The sequence below is a fragment of the Podarcis pityusensis genome (assembly GCF_964106645.2).
Source record: "Podarcis pityusensis genome assembly, chromosome: 18".
In the NCBI taxonomy this organism is placed as follows: domain Eukaryota; kingdom Metazoa; phylum Chordata; class Lepidosauria; order Squamata; family Lacertidae; genus Podarcis; species Podarcis pityusensis.
Window position 1 is genome coordinate 12,110,994 of NC_138043.1, and position 20,100 is coordinate 12,131,093.

The window sequence follows — 20,100 nt, forward strand, 5'->3', positions numbered from 1 at the left end:
AACGTGTCGTTGGGGGTGGCTACAGCGGTCCTCCATCATAAAAAGCGTGAAGACAGGACAAATAACTCCAACCACAAAAAAACCTAGGTCTCCCCCAACAAACGTTTGAGACTAGCTCCCCTAAATCTAAAAGATGGATCAAACTGTGCACGCCACTAGGCATGCACCGCTGCCCTGCAAGCTCTGATAAGCTCCTCCCACAGCTAATCACCTGCCTCAACAGAAACCCTGCCCCCTCTGACCTTTGCACAGGGAGAGCAGCTAGAGAAACCAGAGGCCTTTCTTCTTGGAATAACAGGTTCGGAATTGCCCAAGAAAGACGTTAATTTATTTTTGTATGCCACAACTGCGGCTCGTATTTTGTTAGCTAAAAAGTGGAAAACTCAAGAATTACCAACAGTAGAAGAATGGCAGATGAAGATGATGGATTTTATGGAGCTAGCCGATCTAACCGGAAGAGTCCGCGACCAGAAGGAGGAGGAACACCACGAAGAATGGAAGAAATTTAATGATTTAGCTAAATTTGTTAAGCTAAAATAATTGGAAATAGCTTCCAGCTGCTTGCTCTTCTTTCAAAGGACTCAAGAAGAGCTTCTGAGATCCGAGGCAGCTCACGAGTAGGTACTCGCCTTCAGAGCCTGTTTAAACTCCCAGCACGGAAACATCAAATGGATGCATGAAGAATGCTTGCCAAACAGAAGTTGGCCGCATACAAAAATGGGCATTTCTCTGTCCCAGCAACTCCTCTAAGGACAACAATAGTTTCAAGGCAGAGACCAGAATGGGTTTTAAGGAAAGATAATGTAAGATTGTTGATCCTCTGCAAGCAATTCAGATGGTATTGGATACACTTGGAATTCCTTATTACTAAAGAATGACTTTTAAAATGATATTAAAAAACGCATTGTCAGGATCAGCTTTCATATTATGTAGAGTGTCATATAAATCTATATCCAGGAATAAAATTGAGAATGTATTGAAGAAAAAGAATCTTGATGTAATTTGTTTACAGGAAACGCATGTGGCCAAAAAACATAAACATATTTTGACAAATAAAAGGTTAGGGGTTGAGTTTATTAACTCTAACAACAAAAAAAGAGGGGTAGTGATCTATGTTAAGGAAAAATGGGAACCCAAACTAATCTGATTATCGGCCAAGTATTATAAAATTTTAGAAGATCAATTAACTCCGGTGTTATGCGAGGTCATGAGCATTTTGCGAGGAGGGAAGATACCAGGCACTTGGAAGGAGGCACATATCACAATGATTCCCAAACCCGACACTGATAGATTGAATATAAAAAATTACAGACCCATATCATTATTAAACAATTATTACAAAATTTTTGCAGAAGTATTGTCAAATAGACTTAAAAAATAAATAAAGGGCAGAAAATTTTGTCTGCAAATGGTAAGGCTGAAATGACTGAGAATGTTAAAGATCCTATGAATTCTGACTCTGGCCATTTTTTCCCATATATAAGGGCGTGGCTGATTGTTCCTTGAATGACCAGAGGGAAATCACACAAAATGATAGCCCACATTTTTTAATAAACACCTGCTCTCAAATCCCTGTAAATAAAGGAAGCGCTCCCTTTGCTTGGGCTGCAGGAAAACAATATTGGCCAGATGAGAAGGAAACATGATCCCTTAGAACTGAGTTAACAGAAATTTAATTTGACCAACTTCTATTGCTAGCTTTGGTGAATACTTGAATTGCTGAGTTTCTTACTTTTTTAAAAAAATCTAACCCTATTTTTAAAATCTACTCCTTACCCTTCCCTTCCTTTATTCAAATGGTAATTTAGCCAAAAGATGCAACATTTTAAATGGTATAAAAGATTTGCTGAGACATGAACTCTGCACATGCACAGAGGTTGGGTCAGCTTAAAAAAAAATACACTAAATACATCAACAACAAACCAGACCCAACCACCAACCCACCCCCCAGGGTAATGGGAGAGGAGCTAGGTGCTGCTCCTTATATACTACACCCAATTGCTGACACAGCTTAATCAATACAACTCAGCAGCACCTGCTATGTTTCACAGCGGTAAAGCTGGGTCTTGTTATTTTGCTCTGGCCCCTTAAAGACATACACATCGGGTGGAACAATGATGAACCTTTACATTTCAAGAAACCATTCAACACTCTCTCCCTCCACCAGTTTGTGTCTCTCTCCCTGAGGGACTGCGCATACACAGCTGGAGACTGCGCCTGCATGGAAACGTCCTCTGCTCCTCCCTTGTCAGTCCCCTCCTGGTTCTGGGAGACAAGTGGTGCAGGAGAGGGTGTCCCTTCCCTTGCCTAGTCTGCCTCCTGCTCCTCTTCCTCCAGCTCTGAAGCTTCCCTTGCCTCTGACCCTTGCCTCCTGGCTGCTACAGGTCTCCACAAATCGCTGCTCCCCTCTCCCAAGTCAGACCCCAGACCCCTTTCCCCTGATGCAAAACCACCCGTGTCTGCCCAGTCCCTGGATCCCCTTCGCAGCCAGAGATCAGTCCATTAGGCACAGGCAAGAGAAAAAGGTCAATGTCACCAACCGCCACCTCCAACACACCAGAGAGAAGGCAGCCCAGGAATAAGATCCCAATCCAAACCCCATTACAGAAGCCGCTCCACAGCCACCTGCAAACATACCTTTTCTTCCAACGTCCTTGGAACACACCTGAGAGGGAGACAGAGAAAGAGAGAGGAAAGGTTACATTTTTTATTTTATTTTCTGAATGGGGATAAATATCAATCTGACACAGAGCTTGTGGGGGGGGGGGAGACACAGGAGGTTGCCCAAATGCCAGCAGGGGAGGGGGGTCCCAAATTCTTTTATACACACTGGGGTGGGTGTGAGAGAGTTTGTATGATCAATCAAGCCTCAAAACAACCGTGAGGTGGGTTAGGCTGAGAGAGGCAGAGCCTGTGCTGAAGGGAGCTGAACCCAGTCTCCCAGGCCCAGCCTCTCCCTCTAAACACTTCCCCACTGGCACATTTGGGGAAGGAGACGTGATCTCCAGCTCCACTTGGAGGGCAGGGTGTGGGGCAGCAGGGCCTTTTTGGTAGCAGGCCCCAAACCAGAGAATTCCCTTCCCTGGGATAGTGGTTGGCACATGCTAATCTGTCACATGCTTTCAATGCTCTGATATGGGTGGCTGTCATTTATATACGCATATCAGAGTGCATGTATGTGCTGTTCTTTGTGTGTGTTTTTGGCATGTGTCTTATCTCGAGAAACAATGGAATGTTTCTCAAGGGATGAAGCCACATGGGCAGAAACCACCTCCTTGACCATTGAACCCCCCTCTTGGTCTCGTCCCTTCCGTCCTCAGGAGCCTGTCTTTGCATGCAGGAGAAGCCCCTAACTCATTGAGAGTCTGAGACCCCTTGGCTCCCCTCACCTGGTTCAGCTGGCCAGTCAAAGCTGTTTCCTGGGACTGTGGCCACTGTCACCTGCTGACAGCTTCTAGGAGCCGCAGGTGAGAGCTGAGTGCCGGGGGATGGGGGTGGGGAGGACCCAAGGTGGACAAACCACCCCAGAAGGAGAACATGGCCCCCACCAGAGGTACTACCCTACACTAACACCTCATACATCCCATAGACAGACAGACAGACTTCTATAATTGGGTCCATTAAACTCAGCCTGGCCCTGGCTGCTTGACCAACACCACCCCGAAGCATCAGGTGACTTCTTCAGAGCAGCTGCAAAGCACAAATTTTGCAGAGCCAAGAGGGGGGAGGGGGGAGCTGTTTCAGAGCAACTGACTGCTTGGCAATGCTGTCCACACAGGGCTCCCTGGAGCATGAGACTCTCCACATAACAGCCTCTTGCTATCTTTTCAGAAACCCTGCGAGGTAGAGCAGCATGGTAGCATCCGTCCCCCTGTCCCCCCGCTTCCCTCACATTTCAGGTCCCTGGGCCCCTGCAAGGCAGAGAGAGAAGAGAGGCTCAGGAACCGCCTGGCGAGATCACAGGCCCTGGGCCCTAGATATCTGCAGATTGCTCAGTCTCTCTCTGCCCCACTGGTCTGAGTTTTGACTCAGGAGCAGCTCCTGAGAGGCAAGAGGGGAAAACCCACGCATGCTGTGCAGGAAGCTGTGAGGCAATGGCAGTATGGGCAGTGTCCCCCCCCCCAAAAAAAACCCACCCCCTGGCCCCACAGAGCAGACATTCTCCTCGTGCCTGGAATTCCTTTGCCAGGCGTCACTGGAAGGACATTACTCCAGGGACAAAAACGCTTCACAACAAAAGGGATGACTCACAGGCAGGGGGTGGAGTTCAGAAGTGTGCCTGGCCTGCCTTGTAGGGAAGTCACTCTCTTTCTCCTTTGCAAGGCAAGGAGGGAGGGCAGGCAGGCAGGCAGCTGCGAGCAAGCAGGGTGAAGCCCAAAGCAGGAAAGCCAACAACGCCCCTGCCGTGGTGCCTCGGAAAAAGAGCTGGACGGAGCTGGGAGCGATAGCCCGGCTTTCTAGCAACAAGCCACGGCTTAAGGTGGTCACTGCATGTGGCTTGTTAGGGAGAGACGGACTGGGAATTGGCAGTGACAGGGAGCCAAGACTTTCTGGCTTCCCCTTCCTCACTACCGGAGATGCCCACCAGAACACGTCTCCTTCATGGGAATCCAGAAGCTCCAGCTGAGGGGTCCCCCCTGCCTTCTTTGGGTGGGGGCAATGGGCCCATTTGCCATCCTGAGGAAGTGCCGTGGGCACCCGCCACAAAATGGCTGTTGATGTGGCAAGGCAGAAAACGGCTGCCACGTTTTCTAAGAAGGAAAAGACACAGGCCACAAAGTGGGCCTGCCCAGCCTACCCACCCCAAATGGAGCCCAGATCAAGGGTCAGCAACCTTCTTCAGCCATGGGCCAGTCCACCGTCCCTCAGACCATGTGGGGGCCGGACTATATTTGGGGGGGGGGGATGAACAAATTCCTATGCCCCACAAATAACCGAGAGATGCATTTGAAATAAAAGAACACATTCTACTCATGTAAAAACACGCTGATTCCCGGACCATCCGCGGGCCAGACTGAGAAGGCGGTTGGGCCGGATCCGGTCCCCGGGCCTTAGGTTGCCTACCCCTGAGCCAGATGCTCCATCTGCTGTGCACAGGTGGGAAATCAGGCTCCCAATCCTGGCACCCAATTAAAGGCAGGCCTGTTAGGCAAGGCTGAGACAGTGCAACAACCAGGAAGTGAGCCGCTGGTTGATTGCTGAATGCGAGTGCAACCCGAGGCCCTGTGGCTGTGAAAGCTGGAGAGGAGAAGCTGAGGTCTGGCATGGGCTCACCTGGGGCAACCTGATGCCAAGCCAGGCCACGGCTTCCCCTAGCCTTGGGCCACTGCCGCCGCCACCTCCTCCTCTGCCCTGATTGGCCCCTCCAGCTTTGGGCTGCTGCCATGAGACACTCAGGAACCCAGTGCAGGATGGCTCTGGGCTCTGGGTAGAGCCTGGGGCTCCTTTGGCTGCTGTGGTGCCCTTTCAGGAGCCAGACTGAAAACCCCTCAGGGGATACTGCAGCGTTCCACATGCCTGCGTCCAATCATTTTTGCTCCTCACAAAGTTACAGGGCAGGGCAGGATATAGAGATTGCAAAAGCATGTGAATATTGGAAAAACACAGAGGAGTCTCTGGGGTGGGGGGCAACAGGCAGCCCTGGAAAATGGTGGCCCCCGACCCACCTGGCACAGAGCAAAGGCCTTTGAATAATAATAATAATTTTTATTTATACCCCGCCCTCCCCAACCAAGGCCGGGCTCAGAGCGGCTTAGAAGCAATAATAAAAACAAGATGAATGGTTACAACTTAAAAACAAAAATAAAATATAACATTAAAATAATGGAACATTAAAATATTAAAATGTAGCCTCATCGCAGGAGGAGAAGGAAAGGAAAAAAGAAAGAGAGGGACGGAATCAAATTGGCTCCAAGCCAAAGGCCAGGCGGAACAACTCTGTCTTACAGGCCCTGCGGAAAGAAATCAGATCCTGCACAGCCCTGGTCTCATGAGGCAGAGCGTTCCACCAGGCCGGAGCCAGAGTTGAAAAGGCCCTGGCTCTGGTTGAAGCCAATCTGACTTCCTTAGGGCCCGGGACCACTAGGGTGTTGCTATTTATGGACCTTGAGGCTCTCCGTGGGGCAGACCGGGAGAGGCAGTCCCGAAGGTACGAGGGTCCTAGGCCGTGAAGGGCTTTAAAGGTCAAAAGCAGCACCTTAAATCTGACCCTGTATACTGGGAGCCAGTGCAGCTGGAAAAGCACTGGGTGAATATGCTCCCATGGCAGAGACCCCGTGAGGAGCCTCGCTGCAGCATTCTGCACCCGCTGGAGTTTCTGGGACAGCTTCAAGGGCAGCCCCGCGTAGAGCGAATTACAGTAGTCAAGCCTGGAGATGACCGTCGCATGGATCACTGTGGCCAGGTCGGGGCGGGAAAGGACTTTGAGGACTGCCTATTCGGTTGCCCCAGGCGTGTCAAGGGAGGAGGGAGCGCAGCAGTGCCAGATGTTTTCCGATAAGCTGGAACAGAGCAGACCTGGGAGGAGGGGGGGATCAGCCTGGGCAACATATGGAATTTTACCGCCCCAACGCCCTGAACTATTCCACACAGAAAGAGAGGAGGGATACTGTGTTATTGCCGCCTGCCTGATGGGAAAACAGATTCTGCAGCATGAACCTTGAACCTCACCTGTGATGAATCCCCCCCCCCCCCCCGCCAAGAACAGCAAAGGGGTTGGGCCAGCTCCTTGCTCTTCCCCAAAGGATCATTTAAGGCAGATTCAGGAACAAAAATGAAGCAATGCTCTTCCTCCTTGCTTGCCCTGCCTGCAAAATGTGCTTCAGCTCACTTTCTCTCCACTGCATGCTTGCGAGACGGGAATGAGAGGGCCAGACCCCAAGCAGGCCCACCAAGCCAAGGATCCTGCCTCCAACGGTGGGCAGCCCTGGCTCATCGCAAGCAGAGCATCAGAATCCCCCCCCCCAATAGTGGTTGGAGGATGGGGAGAATGTCCGAGAAAACACATCTCACATCCTTTCTGAAGCTTGCTTTTGGGTTGAACGCACTTGTCAACTATATGCTAAAAACAATATGCAACACAAATTACTGCAACGCCTCTGAAGACAGATTGGAAACTTCAGCTGCTGCAGATTTCAGCGGCCAGGCTTCTCACCGGGGCAAGAAAGTTTGAGCATTTTGCACTGATCTGACTGCACTGGCTACCAATTAGTGCTTCTTTTGACCTGTAAAGCCCTAAACGGCTCAGGGCTGCAATACCTCAAGGACTGCCTCTCCCCATATGAACCGACTTGGACCCTGAAATCATCTTCTGAGGCCCTTCTTCATGTGCCACCTCCAGGTGAGGTCCGGAGGGTGGCAACATGACAACAGGTCCTTTCTGCAGTGGCTCCCCATTTGTGGGATGCTCTCCCCAGAGAGGTTTGCCTGGCAAATTCATTATATATTTTTATGTGCCAGGAAAAAACATTCCTCTTCTCCCAGACCTTTGGCTGATTAATATTCTACGGCTTTTACATGTTTTTTGGGCAGGGAGGGGGTATTGTTTTGTTTTGGCTTTAACTATTTCTTTTGTGCTTTTATCTTGTATTTGTATTTTGTGAGACCTGAGATCTTCAGATGAAGAGTGGTATTTAAATTGAATAAATACATCATAATAATAGCTTTCCACTAAGCAGCAGAGAGGCCTGAGTGTTGCTGCTCCAAGGTAAACCCCAGACTCTGGGCAGAACCCCTGGAGTCTCCATCGGCTGCAGGTATGGTGCAAATCTACGTTGCTCCTGCCGGGATGGATGCAGGACGCTGCCTTAAACCAAGGAAGACCACTGGAGCCCACCCAGCAGCGGCTCTCTGGGGTTTCAGAGTACGGTGGCCTCTGCCAGCCTTACCTGGAGCTGCTGAGGATTGAACTGGCATGCTGAGCAAGGGCTGCACCACCGACCTGCAGCTCATAAAACAAGGTTCTAGTGATGTTTCTGGGTGAAAGGCTGATTTAAATACTGCAGGAAGCACAGCCTTATAGCAAGTTGGACAATGGGTCTGTCTAGCTTGGTGCTTTCTGCAGCAGATTCTCTTCCCAGTCCTGCCTGGAGACACCAGAGGCCTCCTGAGGCCTCCTGCATGCAGCTGACCAACAGATCTGGGGCCAGGCAGAGCTAAGCTGAGCCCCTCAAAAATTCGTTTGGGGCTGCCCATCACCTCCGCAGTCTCCTGGGCCAGTGCCTTGCTTAAAAACACCCCCCACAAACCATGCTCTCATTTCTTGCAAGCTGAATTCCGTGCCCTATGCCCCCTTCCACCTTGCCACCCCCTTTCAACTGAATATACCGTACTTATGCAGGATCACTGGCTGCCTGCAAATGAAGCCCCATCTTCTGCAGCCAAGAATATATATTTATATATATTTCAAATATATAAAAGGATGTCACCTAGAGGAGGGAGAAAGGTTGTTTTCTGCTGCTCCAGAGAAGCGGACACGGAGCAATGGATCCAAACTACAAGAAAGAAGATTCCACCTAAACATTAGGAAGAACTTCCTGACAGTAAGAGCTGTTTGACAGTGGAATTTGCTGCCAAGGAGTGTGGTGGAGTCTCCTTCTTTGGAGGTCTTTAAGCAGAGGCTTGACAACCATATGTCAGGAGTGCTCTGGTGGTGTTTCCTGCTTGGCAGGGGGTTGGACTCGATGGCCCTTGTGGTCTCTTCCAACTCTATGATTCTATGATTCTAAGAGAGCAAGTAAAAATGTAGAGAAGCAAGGATTAAAAACACCACCACCACCACCACTGCTGGTGCCAGGCAATTGCTAATCCAATGGCACCCTCCTTTTTTAAAGCTGTTGAGATCTGTATCACTGATACTTGCTGATTAAGAAAAGAAGAAGAGAGAAAGCAAGCAGAAAGGAGAGAAGATATACAGACAGTCCAGCATTTTCTCACGAGCTCTGGAAACGTAATTACAGCCTTGGTGCAGCATGTGCTGAACAGACAGAGAGGAGCAGCAAGAGCGGAGGGGAGAAAAGCGCCGAGAGGCAGCCAAGGAGACGGGAGAGGAAGGTGCTGTCTGTCTCCAGCCACAATATCTGAGGGCAACCTCCGCTTTCTGCTATCAGAGGAGAAGAAGCAGCAAAGAGAAGGTTCCTCCGAGCAGCTGGCAATGGAAACAGAGTGCAAATTCTGGGCGGCTCAAGGTCTGCAAAGGGGCATCCTGCAGGAGGCGCAGCAGCAGGCATCCCATAGTACACAGGCCCTATGCTGAGCGCTGCCCAAAGGGGCTCCATTGAGCACAGCCTCCTGGGTCCCCCACCGTGGTGTCCAGCCAGACGCCAACCCAGGGGAAGCCAGCAAATGGGGCATGAGGGCAGCAGCAGCAGCAGCACACGGCCCACTTGCACATCAGAGGCAGAGCACCTCCAAAGCAGAACATGGTGAGGCACAGGGAACTCTGCCACAGGATCGGGCCAAGGGGAGCTCCATCGAATCTGGCACCCTGCTTTTCTCAAGGAGTCCGGTCAGACGCAGCAACATGACAGAAGTTTGTAAGGTCATACATGGAGTGGAGGAAGCAGAGAGAGAAAAGTTTTCTTGTAATGCTGCAACTTGGCGACACCCTAAACATCAGAAGATTCAGGGCGGATAAACTTCTTTGCACAGCACAGTTAAACTGTGGAACTCCCTGCCACAGGAGGCAGCGAAGGCCACCACTGGGATGGCTTTAAAAGAGGATTAGTCAAACTTATGGAGAAAAAGGCTATCAGTGGCTCTGAGTCAGGATGTGCTCTAACTCCACAGTTCTGAGAATGGCTCTCAGGCTCATGTCCATTTTGCTGGTTTCCTGCAGGGCTGGGAGAGCGAAGGCACTGCTGTCAGCCTGAGTAGGCCATGCTGAGCAAGAGGGACACATTGACCTGCCTGTGTTTCCATGATCCATGACAGAGCTCAGTGAGGTGGTTGGCATCCGCCTGTCTCAAGAGACAAAGGAGTGTGCCTCCAGCGGTGAAGCCAAATCGCTGTGCGAGCAGCACCAAAGTGACCTCCTTGGGGCACCAGCCTGGGCCGTGTGACTGGGGGTCCTGGGCTGCCCAGACGACAAGACCCCCTCTCAGCCTTGGCACCCGCCTGGCTGCAGGAATTGCCTTGAGTGATCAGTGGTGAAAGAAGGAAGGGGGCAGTTGCTCTTCTGGGCAGAGACACCCTGTGGGGTCCTGGGGGCTCTTGCTCCCTGCTCCACAAATCTCAAAAGTCCCATAGCAAGGGAAGACACAGAAATCACTGGAGACAATAGCCCCTTTCTTTCTTTCTTTCCCCCCATCTCTCCCCCCGCCACAAAGAAAGCAAAAGAAAGAGGGATTTGCGCAGGGCACAGCTGCCCAAGAGCATTTCTGTCCTTTCTGCAGCTTTGTACGAGAACATTCAAGAAGGTTGGGGGGGGTGAGGTGGAGGCCATGGTGGCCGTGTGATGACGCAGGAGAGAAAACCACGTCACCCACCTGCACCCGCTAAGCTGGGGAGCCCTGGGATGCCCACGCAGCCAACGCAGCTTGGCAAGGGGTTCCCCATAGCGACAGCAGCACCCTATCAACAGCGTGGAAAAGGACAGGCGTGAGTCACACAAGGCGCGATCACTCTCGCACACACTCGGTGCCTCTCGCACATTCCACAGGGCCCTGCTGCTTTCATCCACCCTGCAAGCGGAGCAGCCCCTTTCTCTGTACTGGGGTGAAGGGTCCCCAGCAGCCCCCAGACCCTGCAGAGGGCCAAAGGAGCCCACAAGCGCCAGGCCAGAGGAGCCAGCCCTGATGGCTGCTGGGAGTCAGAGGCAGCGAATGCCTCCGAATGAGACCGGCTGCTGGGGACTGCAAGGGGGGGGGGAGAGGAGCTGCTGCTTTTGCGCTCAAGTCGTGCTTGGGGGCTTCTTCTGGTTGGCCAGTGTGGCTCTCCCTAGGGCTCTGGGGCTCCTCCTGCCTGACCTTTGCAGGTCTCTTTGGACCATGCAGAGTGAACAGGCAGCCACTGGTTGCCTCTGTTTCCTCAGCCCAGGCCAGATCCAGTGGCCCACCTGGCTGCTCCAGGCCAGCTCCTCCCCACCAACCTTTCGGGGGAGTTGAGGTGACCAGAGGCTACTGGATGGCTGGATGGGAAAAAAGGGTGCAATGATTTAGATCTAGCGGAATCAGAAGTGGCCTCACACTTGGCACTTAGGAGGAGCCTCCATCCGTGGTGACACACCAGGGCACCTCCAAAAGGATGGGAGGAAGGCACAGGGCTGCACTTTGCTCCTCATATGCAAATTTATGCAAATGCAGCCAATTAACTTTGGAGTAAGCTTGTGTCAATCCGTTGGAAACCTTCTTGTTCATCCCCCTCCCTTAGGAGGTTGAGGGCTCTCCTTCCTTGGAGGTTTTTAAGCAGAAGTCGGGTGCTCATTAGTCTTGGATGCTTCAGCTGAGATTCCTGCATTGCAGGGGGTTGGACTGGATGACCCTCAGGGTCCCTTCCAACTCTACCATTCTATGATCTTCTCTGCCAGGAGAAATGCAGGCCCCATCACCACCTTCAAAGGAAATAATTGCATTTTTATCCCTCTTTTTCCTCCAAGGAGCTTGAGGTGGAGTGTGTGGTTCTCCCCATCCTCATTTAATCCTCACAACAGCCCTGCGAGGTAGGTTAGGCTGAGAGGCAGGGATTGACCCCCCCCCCGGCAGTCCAGAACAGCAGTGGGAAAAACACACACAACAAAAAGGTCTCTCTTGGGAGACTGTGGCCTCTCCTTCCTTGGAGGTTTTTAAGCAGAAGTCGGGTGCTCATTGGTCTTGGATGCTTCAGCTGAGATTCCTGCATTGCAGGGGGTTGGACTAGATGACCCTCGGGGTCCCTTCCAACTCTGTGATTCTATGTATTGGTATGCCAGGAATGGAAGAGAGAGAGAGAGAGACAGACAGACAGAGAGAGAGAGACAGAGACAGACACGCCTTCCCTGTTCAGGAAAAGTGAAACTCACCTTTACAGGAAAGTTCACTAATGATTCAACTGAACTGCCACATTGAGAACTAATTGTGACCAAGAGAGAAAGAAAGAGAAACTCCATCCTGGAGCAACTGGAAAAGAATGCAACCCTCCTTTCTAGATATTCAATAAACACACAAGATGTTTGAAAAAATAAGATATACTATTCATGTTATTGAATTGTAGATTTCAACAGAAGTAGCTCATAAAGTTCAACGAAAAAAGTAGAAGAACCCGTGGATCAGTTCATTCTCTAATCTGTTTATGCATAAGGTCCATATATGTGAAAGTGTCTATTCCACCTGTCTGTTCATAGAGTCCAACAATCCACATGAAAGGTTGTTACAGTTCCACAGAATCCTTTCATCAGTAGTACAAACTCATATATGATATCACAGGACGGTGGATCGAATGATTCTGAAGCACCTTAACCTTAACAGAATGCAGAGTAGATAGAGTTCCGCACTGACTGATGTTTTAAATTAATCACATTCATTTTATGTAACTGGCAGATGGAAAATTGGAAGTTTGTCTTCTGTAATTCTCACTAACAGTTTGCTTTTCTCTCTCTTTTCTCTCCTCACATGAATTGCTCCTTGTTCTTTCCCTCTTCTGTTTCTTTTCTTTGTTTTGCATCTTTGGTAGCTGAAATGTTATTGTCTCATGGGGAAATCTCAATTAAAATATCTTATTTGTGGGGAAAGAGTGCCTCCTGGTTTGGCAAAGCAGGAGAGCAAGAAACAGACCCTAACCCAAAAAGGAATCCCTTCCGACGCTTGGCCCAACTAGCCAGGAGAGCGGAGGAGAGGCTGAGTCACTCAGGAGACAAAGCAGACGCAAACATATATGGATGGCACATGGCAGGCACAGCTCCACCCCGCACCCCCACCCCATCTCCGTGCATGGCAAAGTAAGCCCATGCAGAGAGACATGAGGGAGATTGCAAAGGAAGGACCTGGCCAGAGGGAGGCTCCCTGCCGCCCAAGCAGGCAGCAAGTGAAAGAGGGTTTGTGCGCAAGGGCCCTACTCACCTGGCTAGCTGCTTAGGGACATGCTGGCCTTTGCCTGGTTGGCAAGATACTCTCAGTGAGGAGCGGGCCTCCTGCCTTTAAATGCAACCCAACAGGGAGGACACGCAGAGACAGAGACTCCCGCTCACCTGCAAAAGGTCATGCATCTCCTTCACTGGAGGTTTTTAAGCCATCTGCCAAGGAGTCTTCTGTTGCGACTCCTGCACCGCAGGGGTTTGGGGCACCATTCTAATAGAATCCTAGAATTGTAGAGTTGGAAGGGACCACGAGGGCCATCTAGTCCAACCCCATGATGCAAAAATCTTTTGCTCAAAGCACAGCCTTGGGATTTAGAGTCTCGGCTTATATATAGGTGGGGCGGAACAACCTTTTCACAAAGGAAAGGTGAGAGAGACGGAGGCAAACACAATCCGATGTCTAAGGGCTCATCCAGACCTCCTTTTGCAGGCACAGGTCCGCACTGCCAATCACCATGTCTGAGTGGTGGTTTTGTTTTTGTTTTTTCGTTAACGGGAACATGCATATTTTGCCACTGAACCGGAGCAAACAGCAGCCGGTGTTGAATCTGATTGCCGTTTGCTCTGATTCAGTGGCAAAAGTCTGAATGAGCCCTAAGGCAGGTGCTTGCATGGAAGAGACCCTGGGTTCAATTTCCGCCAGAGTCTCCCGCTAGGCCTGGGAATGTCCCCTGGCTGAACCAAGAAGGCTGGGATCTTGCTTTCTCTTTAGGGGAATCAGAGGAAGAGCTTTGCCTGCAAGTTCAGTCCCCAGAGGCATCTCCAGGACAGGCTGGGAAACTGCCCTGCCCGGAAACCCACCAGTGTTTCTCAACCTCGGCTCCCCAGGTGTGGTTAGACTACAATTCCCAACACCCCTGCTAGCTAGGGATGATGGGAATTGCAGTCCAGCAACACCTGGGGACCCATGGTTGAGAAACACTGAGGGTGGGGGGCAGTACAGTGCTAGATGGCCCACTGCCTTACTCAGCATATGTTCTTATTTAAAGCAAGGCGTTAATTGGAACCTAGCCATTGCTGCCGGTCAGTGCACACATACCTGAGAAAGGAGGTCTGACACCAGAGACGTGCAGCATACAGACGTCTTGCTTTCAGGCACAGATTGTGTATGAATAAATACAATGATATTTGGAAAGCATTTATAAAAAGCACAAAAACTTGCTAATAAGTTTATACACATCAGAATAATTGCACTACTTCTGTCTACACCCATGCATTGTATTGCAGTTTCAAGCACTTTTTCTGGGGGGTTTCCCACCTCCTTCACCTTTCTCCACTGAACGTTTTCAATAAAATATAAATATTGTGATGGCCAATCCCCCAAAGGATTGCCGCTGTCGTGGATCTGAAAGGGAGAGAGCCGTGGCTGGCAGTCAGCGCAGACAAAACTGAGCAAGAAGGTCTGAAACCAGAGACATAATGCAGCTTCGGCCTTGTCCAACAGCCGGTAGCTACCGAATCAGAATTGCTAGGCAAGCGGGACCAAACGTAACTCTGGACACTCCTTTTGATCGTGCCCAGGTCAAAGGACAAACAAGAAGAGCAGCCTTGCAGTGCTGACAAGGCAGGGTGCATCCTGCAAACATGTAGCAGAGCAGAGGACACAGGAGAGAGTAGGAGAAGCTGGCACCGGGCCTGCAAACAGAGCCGTCTGCTGAGCACAGCCTGAGGCATCAGCGTGGTGCTGAGACCAGAACCTCAGGCAGCATCGTCGCCAAAAAAATATTAATTTTGCTTCTTTGTGTTTTTTTATAAGATATTTATTAAAATTTTCAAGATATTACAAAACACACACAAAAAAGAAAATACAAAATAAAAATATTTAAAAACAATTCCTTCCTTCCATTACTTAACCTTCATTTACTTAGTTCCAGGACCTCCTCACACCTCCCTTTTTTGTATTCCAGTTCAATTATTTCGTTCAGCAAATCCCTCCCCTCTTTATGTATCCTAATCATTAATCATAAAGTATTATATTTTTGGTTTTTTTCATATTAATAATCCATTTTATCATATTCCTTGTAACCTTTCAGCTAAAGTTCGCTTAGTTTCTATCCAACATCATTCTAACATTCATTAATTTTACAATATTTCTGTAGATAGTCTTTAAACTTTTTCCAATCTTCCTCCATCGACTCTTCTCCCTGGTCTCGGATTCTGCCAGTCATTTCCGCCAATTCCATATAGTCCATCACCTTCATCTGCCATTCTTCCAGAGTGGGTAGATCTTGTGTCTTCCAATACTTTGAAATGAGTATTCTTGCTGCTGTTGTGGCATACATAAAGAAAGTTCTGTCCCTCTTTGGCACCAATTGGCCGACTATGCCCAAGAGAAAGGCCTCTGGTTTCTTCAAGAAGGTATATTTAAATACCTTTTTCAGTTCATTATATATCATCTCCCAGAAAGCCTTAATCTTTGGGCACGTCCACCAAAGGTGAAAGAAAGTACCTTCATTCTCTTTACATTTCCAACATTTATTATTGGGCGCATGGTAAATTTTTGCAAGCTTGACTGGTGTCATGTACCACCTGTATATCATTTTCATTAAGTTTTCTCTTAGAGCATTCACTGCTTCTTTGGAGGGGAGAGCAGTGAAGAATGGAGGCAGCGAGAAGCAAACTGGCAAAAGAGCCATTGAAGGAAAAAGCAGAGAGGGGTGCCAGCACCAGCCACAGGCGAAGAGGCAGTGAGAGAGCAGGAGGCATGTTGCACAGGCAGAGACAGCATTCCTGGGCAGGCAGGTCTATCTTCTTAGGGACTCTGCCAGGCCATGCCCAGTGCCAAGAGCGGAGGATTGCAGCTGCCTTGTAAAGGGCTGTTCCATCCACAATGCTGCCTAGCTCCTGGAAAGAGGCAGACGCCAATAGAACCGTTCCAGCCTGTCCTCCATGCACCCAGCATTCCTTTGAAAATTGCAAAAAAGAGAAAAAAAAGGTTATTTGCCTCCTGAGAGTCAGCCAGGAAAAGGGGGCCTTGCAAAATATCTGGCAGAGAGAAATACTCCTCGGGGGTCTCTCCCAACCTTGCCGTCTTCTGCATGCTGAGCAAGTGCTATGCAGTTTCCCCCTCCTCTCCCAGATGCAGATTGAAGAGCTGGGAAGGGAGAGTCCCCTGCTCAGAAAGGCCCTTGTCACCTTCTCTCAGGGACCTCCTGGGCCACAGATGGCAGCTGATAGAGCCAAGTCTGCAGAGCAGCCGAGGCAGCTGGGGAGAAGCAAATGTCCCTTCCTCTTATCAAGCCCTTAATCAGCTCTGCCAACAAAGCGCCTGGAAAATGTCAACCGAAGAGGAGGGGAGGAAGTGGCAGCAAAGCTTTGCCCTGTCCCTTGTGGCATCGAGCTCTCCGGAGAGCCCCCCCAGGCCCCACCTAGGGACCCCCGTGCACACAGAGGTGCTCTGCGCCCAAGCTCAAGGCTCAGAGAGACCACTGACCAGACTAGCTCCACAGTTACCATCAAAATTATTGCATTGCAAATTTGGTTTATTATCAACATTTACAGTACAGACTTTCAGCAGCTTGCAACGAGCAAATCAAAGAAAAGCAATTGAACTAGCTCAATGCAATGGATGCTTCTAGTGGTTCCCCCAAATTCAGCTGAAAATATAACTGTGTAAGCCTGTAAATGTTGATAATAAACCCAATTTGCAATGGGAGTTGCATAAGTTCGATTGTAACTGTATATTGCGTCTGCACTGTTGGGCAGCAGCTGTCCATAGGCAGCAGGTTTGATTCCTGGTGCCTCCGAGTAGTAATAATCATGACCATAAACATTTTATTATTTATACCCCACCCATCTGGCTGGATTTTCCAGGTAGGGGTCAGGGAGGAAAGCCTCCCTCCAGAGTCCCTGGGGATGCACAAGCTGCCAGTTGAGGGTGGAAGGAGCACAGAAGAGCTTGCCTTTCTCACAGGCTGCCCTTGGCTTGCTGGATGGCAACAAAAGGGAGGAAAGGCACCAGCAAGGCGGGGAGAGGTGGAGATCAAAGAGCTTCTCTTGGGAGCCAGGAGCAGGAGCTCTCTCTCGCTGCCTCTCTCTCTCACACGCAGGCAGCTGAGCCAGACTCCCCCGGGCAAGCAGACGTTACGGGGTGCTCAGCACGGACTGTACAGACACACGACATGTGTGCGGTTTGCTTGGCCTGGAAAGAATGAGATAAGTGCAGCCCAGCCCCTAGGAGGGCCAGGCGCTGCCTCGCGAGGGGGGGGGGACAGAGGTGGCAGCGTGAGCACCAAGACCGGCAGACATCAAGCGACATCAAGACATTTGCTGGAGACTGGCAGGCGTGTCCTGGGGAGCAGCCTTCCCCAACCGGGGGCCCTCCGGATGTTTCTGAGAAGAGCTCCTTTGCCACAAGGGGCTTTCCCTCCTTGCCGAAAGACGTGCAGCTCCAAGCTGCACGGGGGAGGCGTGGGCAGCCGAGGGCGGGCGATAAGGAGGCCCCCCAGCGCCTTTGCACACAAGGCAGGAGAGAAGCCAGGCTCTGCAGAGGCGCCAGACACACACAGGCTGCCCAGGCCACACAAAACCCTAGAACCCTAGAATTGTAGAGTAGGAAGGAACCCCAAGAGTCATCTAGTCCAACCCCCTGCAAGGCACAAATCCCTGAGAGATGGCCACCCAACCTCTGCTTAAAAGCCTCCAAGGAAGGAGAGTCTTCCACCTCTGGAGGGAAGTTCTTCCTGAGGGTGAGTCGGAATCTCCTTTCTTGTGACACGAAGCCATGGGTTCAAGTCCTACCCTCCTGAGCAGGAGAAAACAAGCTTGTTCCCTCTTCTATGGGGCAGCCCTTGGGATATTTGAAGATGGCATTCAGATCTCCTCCCAGTCTTCTCTTCACCGGGCTAAACATACCCAGCTCCTTCAGGCATCAGTCTGCTTGCGCAGCCAGTGAGGCAGCACCCTGCACTGCTCTGGTCGTGGAGACTGGGAACAAGGAGAATCCCCCACCCATCCCCGTCCCAGACGATGTCAGGATCAGGCCTCAAGTGTGGCTGCAAGTGCCCCTGTGAGACTATCAAGCAGGCGCAGTCTCCATTGCCAGAGACACTCCTCTTGGAGCGAGCCTCGCAAGGGAGGGTGGTGCCTAGGCCAGGGCTCCTCCCTCCTTCCATTTGTCCTGCGGTTTCCAGGCGTGGGCAAGAGAGCCTGCTGTCTGCTGCAAAATTAGAACAAGTGTCGATGTGCAGAAAACCCGTTGGATGTGTGCTGGGCAAAAGATGCCTGCATTGCAGGGGGCTGGACTAGATGACCCTCAGAGCCCCTTCCAACTCTACGTTCTGATTCAGCAGTGAACGTGGGTTTTCCCAGAGGGGAAAAACCTCATGAGACAAAGAGAAGTGTGGGTGAGCCCTAAGGACCTAGGCATCCAAACAGACTGGCCCTACACATGGATGCAAGAAGAGCCTGGCTGCTGAGTGAGGCTGTCCTCACAGCAGCCAACCAGGTCCCCATGATGAGAAACCAGCAAGCAGAATCTGAGCACAAGGACAACTCTCTCCTCCTGTGGTTTCCAGCAACGGGCATTCAGAAGCGTGGCTGCCTCTGACTGTGGAAGCAGAGTACAGCCATCCTGGCTAGGAGCCATCGACAGCCCTGCCCCCCATGAACCCCTCTCTTAAAGTCATCCAAGCTGGCGGCCATCACTGCCTCCTGTGGCCGGGAGTTCCACAGTTAAACTCTGCGCTGCATGAACAAGGGCACTCTGTCCTGATTCTCCCAGCATTCAGCTCCATTGGGTGCCGATGAATTCTAGCACTGGGGGGGGGGGTGCTTTTCTCCATCCGCTTTCCCCATGCTGTGCGTAACTTGAAAGACTTCTGTTGTGTTTCCTCTTACTGGCCTGTGCTCTGACCTTGAAAGCCCCAGGCATTGCCGGTTCGAGCGTATGTTATACGTGCAAGTGTTCTGAACTGCTTTTACGCATTTTTATGACATTGCAAACCGCTTTGGGAGGCCTCGTGGGAAGCACTTCACAAATGCCACCGACAAATGGCCTGAAGGTGGCTTGGTTGGTTAGAGGTGGAGCTGATGATGCCAAGGTTGCAGGTTCGAGCCCCATGCAGGAAAGCTGCCTAGTCCTGCATTGCAGGGGTTGAGCTGGATGGCCCTCGGGGTCCCTTCTAACTCTACCATTCTGTGATTCTTGTGCAGCTCCACTTTTGCAGAGGGAGCCTCAGCCTTGCCTCTGCACTGCTGCAGGTCTGGCTGGATGCTTGAGGTTTTCTAAGAAATGTTTCCTTCCAGCTTGCTGGCTGCAGGATTGTGGGAGGGTGGGCAGCAGAGGCTCAAAGGTGGCAGCTGGGGAAGCCTTCAAGGAAAGCTGAGGGAACGGGATGTCCTGGAATAGCTCCGGAGCAGAAAGCTTCTTCTTCTGAACTTACACGACCTCAGGGAAGCTACAGCAAGGCTGGCACAGAGAAAGGGAGGAGGTCAGCAAGGAACAGCCAGGAAGCCACTGCTGGAAGTGGGGGGGGGAGCAGCTTTGGGGGCTCCCCCACCCCACCCTTGTCCCCAGCTGACTGTTCCTGCCCTGGAAGAACAGGCCAAAGGGTTCCTCTAGATCAGAACTGGCACAGCAGGAGCGGCCGCTGGGAAGGGACTGCTCCAGGCACATGGAAGAAGGCAAGTTCAGAAAACACCATGGAGACGATTCCCAAAAGGCCAAAAAGGTACCAAGGCCTCCACAACGAGGCACAAGGAGTACAGGGGGGCCTTCCACCAGCTCCCCTCCTCCTGGCTGAAGAGAATGAAACAACACTTTGTCCAAAGAGCAGAACTCCCAACGCTCCAACCACGGGCTCTGAATCAGACGGTATTTTGGGCTTCCAAGTCAAACCCACACCCAAAACGGAGCCATGGCAAGCGGCTTAGGGAAGGGGGGGTGCGACTCACTTATTAGCAAAAAGGGATGATGAGGCATCGTTGGCGCTGGCAGTGGGGGGGGGGCTGCGTGGAACAGACGAAAGAGGGGAGCAGATGGGGATTTTCAAACCATTTCTGGAAGGTATTTTTAAAGAAAGTGCATGCACAGAATGCAGTTTTTGGAAGCA

General features: G+C 50.9%; 1 protein-coding gene across 4 annotated transcripts in view; it reads right to left on the reverse strand.

Annotated features, from left to right (window-relative positions):
• GNG7 (G protein subunit gamma 7) overlaps nucleotides 1–20,100 on the reverse strand; it is a 130,142-nt gene that overhangs the window by 40,615 nt on the left and 69,427 nt on the right. For all 4 annotated transcript variants that reach the window (XM_080988635.1, XM_080988636.1, XM_080988634.1 and 1 more), the window contains exon 3: nucleotides 2,638–2,665. The gene's annotated coding sequence lies outside the window, so the exon portion shown is untranslated. The remainder of the gene's footprint in view (nucleotides 1–2,637; nucleotides 2,666–20,100) is intronic.